Source organism: Eufriesea mexicana, unplaced genomic scaffold (genome assembly GCF_001483705.2).
Source record: "Eufriesea mexicana isolate 0111107269 unplaced genomic scaffold, ASM148370v2 scaffold325, whole genome shotgun sequence".
Lineage (NCBI taxonomy): Eukaryota > Metazoa > Arthropoda > Insecta > Hymenoptera > Apidae > Eufriesea > Eufriesea mexicana.
Genome location: NW_016908500.1, coordinates 113,509 through 122,317, shown reverse-complemented (window position 1 = coordinate 122,317; position 8,809 = coordinate 113,509).

The window sequence follows — 8,809 nt, the reverse complement described above, 5'->3', positions numbered from 1 at the left end:
TTATTTAGTTGGATCTTGGATTTCGATGTGAAGATTTTAATATTATAGTTTAAATGGACGATTTTTGAGCTCTGTATTGAAGATTTTGTACTTGTCGAGCTAACTCTTGTCATTTTTGTCTTTAGGGTGAGACTGACGCTAGATTTTTGGTTGAATCTTGGATTTCGATGCGAAGATTGCAATATTAGGGTTTAAGTGCACGATTTTTGAGCTCTTCATTGGAGATTTTGTATTTGTCGAGCTAACTATTGTCATTTTTGTCTTTAGGGCGAGGCTGACACTAAATTTTTGGTTGAATCTTGGATTTTCATAGGAATATTGTAATATTATGGTTTAAATGGACAATTTTTGAGCTCTTTATTGAAGATTCTGTATTTGTCAAGCTGACTCTTGTCATTTTTGTCTTTAGGATGAGACTGACACTAGATTTTTGGCTGAATCTTGGATTTCTATAGGAAGATTTTAATATTATGGTTTAAATGCATGATTTGTTTAGCTCTTCATTGGAGATTCTCTATTTGTCAAGCTGACTCTTGCCTTCTTTAACGTTAGAATGGGAGTGAAACTGAATTTTTAATCGAAATTTGGATTTCGGTAGGAAAATTGTATTACTATGGTTTAAATGGATGATTTTGAGATTTTCATTAAAGATTCTGTATTTGGAATTAATGTTTTGATCAGTTGATTTCATGAATTTTTGTGATTTTCTTTCTTTGCTTTTTTTAATATTGTGTGTATATTAAATATAATTAATTTTTCAATGTATTATCGAAGGATCAAGGGATTATGTTATTAAATACCTTTTTCAAAACGGTGAAAATTTTATTATATTATAAAAATTAACATTTATTATTTCATATATCCCAGTAATAGGTATATATAACAGATTTCACTAAAAAATTAAATACTTTGAGAAAAAGAAAATGTGTTCTAACGTCAATAAGAAAACCATAATAGCGAACCCTAAAGTTTCAAGGGATAATATATCTTCCTTAAGAAGAGGGTGTTATCTGTTTACCCACTCTTTAGAAATGTTATTACACCTAAAATTAATATTGTTTTAATAATATTTTTCAATATGCTTTCGTATTTCGTTTAAAATACCCATGTCACATAAATAATAAAGTAAAAACGTATTTAATAAAATAACAAAATTTAATATAACTGTCATACACAAGTACATATTATCACTATGTTTCACTTCATAAATTACTTCCTTCCTATATTTTAATTTAAAGTGCTTCTTTATTTTACTTAAAATTCTCATAATACATAATACATAATTCCCATAATACAAAAACAAAGAGAAATTTAATTGTATCACGGGTATTTTACTATTATAATATTTCAAATTTTATAAATTATATTTCATTCAAAATCCTCATGACACACATGTAAATAACTAATCATTAATTTATCGAAAAGGTATAACAAGATTTACTATGATTACATCATACACCTATACATATTACTTACAAAAATCCTAACAAATCCTCAAAAATATCTATAACATATAAACAATTATACAAAAATTTGTTCAATAAATTTATCAAAATTTAATAAGATTGTCCATATTCCATTTTACAAATCATTCTTTTTTTAAATTTCCTCTTAAAGTGTCTTCCTATTCCATTTAAAATCCCCATAACGCATAAAAAGTATGTATCAATCATAATTAATTCAACCATAAATTTAATTTCACGGCTAAATCTTATTTTAATCTTTCCACGCGAAAATAATATTGTACAAACGACACGACACACGTAATAATAAGAAAATTCCACGATTGTATGCTTAAAATTAGAAAATAATTCAACAATATATCCTCTACACGCGGTAAACATTTATCGGAGATACGTGCCGCGGTGGCGCTAGTGAGTTAAACGGAAAACCGTCTTAAGTCCGTCGAAACGCTTTCAGTAAGGGGGTTAAGGGGGTTAAGTGGTGTTTTAAGCAAAGGCACTCGCTATTATCGCGAGAATTAAGAATTATTCACGGTGGATGCACCGTTTGTTCGCGAGGCCTTCGCAAAGTTGGATTCTGTGAAGTGTGATTCAGCGAAACTTTCATTGTTGCAAATCGGTCAGAAATGTTTCAGCGGTATTAATTTGGAAAAAACGTGGCACGTGGCCGTCGTAGGAACGTTTCGGTCCCCCGTGGTTAAAACAGTAAAAAGATGGACGAGAGACACGCGGCTCTTGCGTCGGTTAAAATAGGTAGACAAACCAAGTGCCACGGGTGGAGGATGCAAGCTAATGGCGCGTGCTTGTCCAAGTCGTTAGTGTCCAACAGTACCCCCTTATTTTTGTATTAAAAACACTCCCACCCGGCTTACACGGTTTCCTTTATCACGGACCGACAGACGATGACGATAATCCTGTTAATTGTTCTGGAAGAAGCAGGGCCAGGCTAGGAATTTTAGTTCGATGAGTGCTTTTGATTTCAATATTTCGATTCTACGGTGTTATTAGTGTTATTAGTGTTTAGGTTCGTAATATATAAATTATTATTATTGTTCTTGGATAAAACATTATTCATCGAGTATATAATATGTAACATGTGACTCGTTAAATATGTATATGATATATAAAATTCTTATATTCTTAAATTATGCGAAATAAAATTTAGTTTTAAGTATATTGTTATATAAAATATCATTTGTAAAATGTATTGTATGTAATATATGACCTGTTAAACACATATATAATATAAATTATACTTATATTATACATATTCTTAAATTATGAAAAATAAAATCTATTCTTTGAATATATTGTTATACGAAATATCATTTGTCAAGTGTATTATATGTAATATATGACTCTTTAAATACATAAATAATATCAAAAATTCTTGTATTTTCAAATTGTGTAAAATAAAATTTATTCTTTAATTGTGTCATATATAACGTATTATTAATAGTATTATTGTTAATATGTAAAATACTATTCGTTAAGTGTATTATATACATGTAACATATGTCTTGCTAAATATAAAATATATGAAATTTTAGGTTCGTAATATATAAATTATTATTATTGTTCTTGGATAAAACATTATTCATCGAGTATATAATATGTAACATGTGACTCGTTAAATATGTATATGATATATAAAATTCTTATATTCTTAAATTATGCGAAATAAAATTTAGTTTTAAGTATATTGTTATATAAAATATCATTTGTAAAATGTATTGTATGTAATATATGACCTGTTAAACACATATATAATATAAATTATACTTATATTATACATATTCTTAAATTATGAAAAATAAAATCTATTCTTTGAATATATTGTTATACGAAATATCATTTGTCAAGTGTATTATATGTAATATATGACTCTTTAAATACATAAATAATATCAAAAATTCTTGTATTTTCAAATTGTGTAAAATAAAATTTATTCTTTAATTGTGTCATATATAACGTATTATTAATAGTATTATTGTTAATATGTAAAATACTATTCGTTAAGTGTATTATATACATGTAACATATGTCTTGCTAAATATAAAATATATGAAATTCTCATATTCTTCAATTACTAAAAATAAAATCTACTCTTTAAGTATGTCATATACAATATATTATTACTATTACTATTATATAAAATATTATTCGTCAAGCATATCATATGTAACGTATTATTTATTCAATATATGATATATAAAATTCCATGACATATATAACGTATTATTATTATTATTATTATTGTTATGATAGATATTATTCGTCAAATACATTATACATCAAGTAACATAATATTCTTATTAAATATATAGTATATAAAATTCTTATATTAAATGATAAAAAATAAAATTTATCTTAGTCTGCTGTATAAAGCTTATTGTTATTATTATTATTATTATATAAAATATTATTCGTCAAGTATATAATATGTGATATATTATTTGTTAAATATATAATGTATAAAATACTATTCGTCAATTAGAGCAACCAAGAGCTCTAATGATTTTCAAATAGGCGTGTTTTAAATTCACTTGAAATGGTTGAAGTAGCCTGATCTCATCCACAAATAAAATCAATCCACGTATCGAACACTATGAATCTAATACACTCTAGTGACTAAAAATCTATGGATGAAATGATATTTACGAACCTGCTATATCTATAGCACATTGGCTTATTTTTCATTTGTTTACTAAGGATGACACAGAGGGTGCACAAAACTGACGAAACATGTGAAGGCAAATAGAGCAGTTGTATATACTAACGGTGGATGAAATATCAATAACAATAAGAACAATTCTTCATTTAATTACAAAAACTGATGTAACATAAATATTAAGTATAAATCTAATTAATTTCTCGCAATCACGTGCTCACACCTATTTTCACTATTTCGACTCAATTACAACTGACCTATGCCCAATCTCTCCGGTTTGTTCTTTCCACTTTCATACATTGCATGAACATACACAATTCACACACACCTCGATCATTACACGCATACTCATTTATCACGATAGCCTGAATCCATTAGATATTGGCATCCCATGCATACTTGTCCCACTCATCCCTTTCTTACAGACATCGCTCCTTTATTATATCAACACATATATATTCAAAATCTACGTTAACCATTACCACAATAGAGACTCTTAGATTATCGTATATTTATATATTTCTTTCTCTAAGTTTCAATGGCATAAAGTAGAATTATTATTCCCGCAAGCAAAGAAAATTCAGATTATACAGGGTTAATTCACGTTGGACGCTTTGTTATTATGGGATACATAGTCAATTTTGTTTGGACTGGTGTATCTATAAATCTTCGTGAACAGGTCCCTTATACGGGGCCCTATTGAACACACAATCCTGTAGAACAGTTCATTAATCGGCTATATAATTGGTCATCTCATTTACACATATGTGAAATATCACGCGCTATCCTTCCTCTGTTAATCCGTATAACATACATTCCCACTCGAGTCGTGAATCAGGCAACAATTTCCAGAAGAGACAACAGATCATATGCTATAATAGCAATGTCGTAAGAAATATAGATTGTCTTAATATAAATCTAATTAATTTTTCGCAATCACAAGTTCACACCTATTTTCACTATTACTACTCAATTACAACTGATCTATGCCCAATCTCTCTGGTTTGTTCTTTCTACTTTCATACGTTACATGAACATACATAATTCGCACAATACCTCGATTATTACACGCATACTCATTTTTCACGATAACCTGAATCCATTAGATACTGTCATCCCATGGATACTTGTTCCACTCATTCCTTTCTTACAGACATTACTCCTTTATTATATGAACACATGGACCGTTTATTTTGAAAGTGGTGTAAGTTCATTTTTGAAAAAAATGAGATATCACGTAATTCATGCTTAATTTAAAGTAAATTTTTTATGTATAACTAGTCCGTGTTTAATTTCTTAAAAAATTTCCATGTTTTGTACAATTTAAAATTGGTCGGTAAATGAAATTGCATAATCATCGATTATGAAAGTGCCTTAAGTCCAATTAACAGAGGTAGGTGGCTTAGCAGATAGCAGATAGTGCTTTGCATATGCTTATGAATTTTACCTGATCACTTCTGGTGGAAACATTTTAGTATGTAAGAAGTTTTTCATTGATACTTTCCAAATATCTACTGGACGAATTGATCGTATCCTAAAAGCGCATGAGAATATTCCGAAAGGCATGCGTGGAAAAATGGATGGCTCTTGCAGAAGAACTAGTGAGCTAGTGACGAGTACAGTGATAGAACACGTAAAAAGCTTTTCGGTATTCGAAAGTCGCTATACTCGATCTCAATATCCAGAAAGGATGTTTTTAAATCCTGAATTAAACATAAGGAAAATGTATAATTTATACTTAGAAAAATGCAAGAAAAATAACTTGAGTTCAGTTAATGAATGGGCATACAGGGAAATCTTTAAACGAGATTTCAAGTTACACTTCCATTTGCCTCGTAAAGATACCTGTGCGAAATGCGATTTCTTAAACATGAAAATTAAGACAACAACTGATGACGAAGAAAAAACGATTTTTGTACACCATACACTATTTTATATAAAACATCGATGAAGGACGTAGAATTTAAAACTATAAATTTATTACCTACACGTCCTGGAAGACGGCTAAAATTTGAAAAAGTCGCCCTGGCTCCTTTGTACCAAGATGCCAGGCCTATTACTTATGAAAAATATAAGGACATGAAGCAGTTATTACCTCATATACCTCCGGTGCATCATGCATATTTCGAAACACTGCCACATGCAGAGCATAAGTAAATACTATCAATATCTTGTAATTTTAGCAATGTAATTAGCGTCTAAAATTTAAAATACTACTTCTGTTTTATATCGTGTCATTATTTGTAAACAAAATTGGATTAATATGAAATATATTTTAAGTGATATTTGATTTTTCAAAATTGAAATTAAACAATTTTTACAATTGTCTAATTTTGAAAGTGGTGTAAGTCCATTTGCAGCCCGTAAGTATACATCAGTTTAGTAAAATACGCCTAAAACAAATTTATATAACCAAATTACATATTGATAAAACAGTAGAAACACTGCCAGACTTCATATAATTTGCCTAAATTTTTTAATTAACAGATACGTTAACCTTTAATTTTCTCGAAACAAGAGAAAATGGACTTACATCACTTTCAAAATAAACGGTCCACATATGTATTAAAATATCTATGTAACCATTTTCGTTGTATGTGCGTAGTAAATATTTACCATGTTTAATAAAACTGCCTAAACTACCAATAATTCGTGTCTACGTCCTCATTCTCGTATATTTCAATACAATAAACAGAATATTTTCCGAAATTGCTACACGTGTGAACGGAGCTAGTTGTTCCCATAAGAACTCGTTCTGTCACTGTTTAGAATAACGGCCTCCTTAAAATTTACGATGCAGACGCGGATATTTGGTATTTTTAAGCATCGTTGAAGATCCTACTCCTGGCCTGTCAGGCAATGAAATAGCAGGAGCAACATTTTCACCGGAAATAATCTGACCTCTACCAAAAGTAGAGCGTTTGTGACTATGCGATACATAGATTTGCAACTCAGAGTTTGATTTGTGTTTATGTTATGATGATGACAATAACATCGTCAATTTTCTCTACTTTCTTTACACTTGACGCGTAATCTACTCAATTTGAGTTGATATTTCTGTACTCCATCGAATTAACGATCATATGCTTCCTGTTTCATATTTTCGATACAAATTTTATAATATTTTTATAGATTTTTTCGTTACAACTTTTTTATATTTTTATGGATTTTTTCGGTACAACTTTTTTATAATATTTTTATAAATTTTTTCGTTACTTGATATTTCATTTTTACCTATAAATTTCAATTAGAAACTGTATATGGGGAAATTTTGAACAGTACATATGTTATCATATATGTTATATGTTATATGTTATATTCTATATGCTGTATACTATAGGCTATATGCTATATGTTATATTCTATATGCTGTATGTTATATTCTATATTCTATATGCTATAAGCTATATGCTATAAGCTATATGCTATGTGTGATATGCTATGTGTGATATGCTATATGTTATATGTAATATGCTATATGTTATATTTTATATGCCTATATGCTATATACTATATACTATATACATGTTATATGCTATATATTATATGTTATATGTTATGTGTTATATGTAATATATTATCCTGTATGTTATTATATAATACAATGTCATATAAGTGGTAATCTAAATAATATGACCAAGCTCTAGCATAACATTGAAAAGCAAATGAAAAATGTAGAATATTTCTGATTTCATATTTTGTTTTCCATATAAATATATTTGATCCTTCAGATTTTGAGTTCAATTATTATAATTTCGTCACAAATTTATTTATACTTCGTATCATTTTTACGAAACATTATTTACTACTTATTACTATATTTTTGTATATTAATGTACAAATTGTTCTAGAACGAAGCTCGTTAAATGGAAACAATCATTCCAATGAACACATAAATACAATTTTTTCGAAAACGAACGCTGATACGAGAAAATTTTGTTCTACTTTTTTAGATTTATTTTTTCATCCAGAATCAACTCCATGTAACTCGGTATTTCATATATGTGAACATCATTACCCATAAAATCAATTCAAAAACATTTTTGGAGGAGAAAATTACAAATTTTAATCCTGGAAAGTTTCCATCTATGTTCAAAAAAAGATATAGATTTTCTTGGGCTACTTTTACGATCGTTCGCTTGACCACTTTTTAATAACCGAGACATTTTAATGGGAATTTTAAAGGTCATTTCGAACGTCATTTCTTAACTCAAAAGAGCGTGAAACGATCACTCATTTCATTAACCTCGAGAAACCATTTCGAAAAATTTCTAGACAAACATTACATCATTTTAAAAATAAGATGAGATTGAATCGTTATTAAAATTTCTAATTTTCTGTAAAAACATTACAGTATAGAAAATAAATATTACAAAAATTACTACTGCATTATAATTAATTTCTGGAGTATTTCTCATCTTGTTAAAATATTAAATAATTCAAATAATCCAATAAAAACCTAAAGTCTTTTCATAATTATTAATGTTATAATAAATGTTTTCATTATTTATTTTTTTATCGTTCATTACATAAATGAATTACACACATACATCCACATTAAACTTTATAAAAATTCTATTTAATATTTACTTACTACCTTCATCACCATTAAAACAGAAATATGAATTCTGTCATAAATAAATTACACATAAAACACACATATATATATATATAT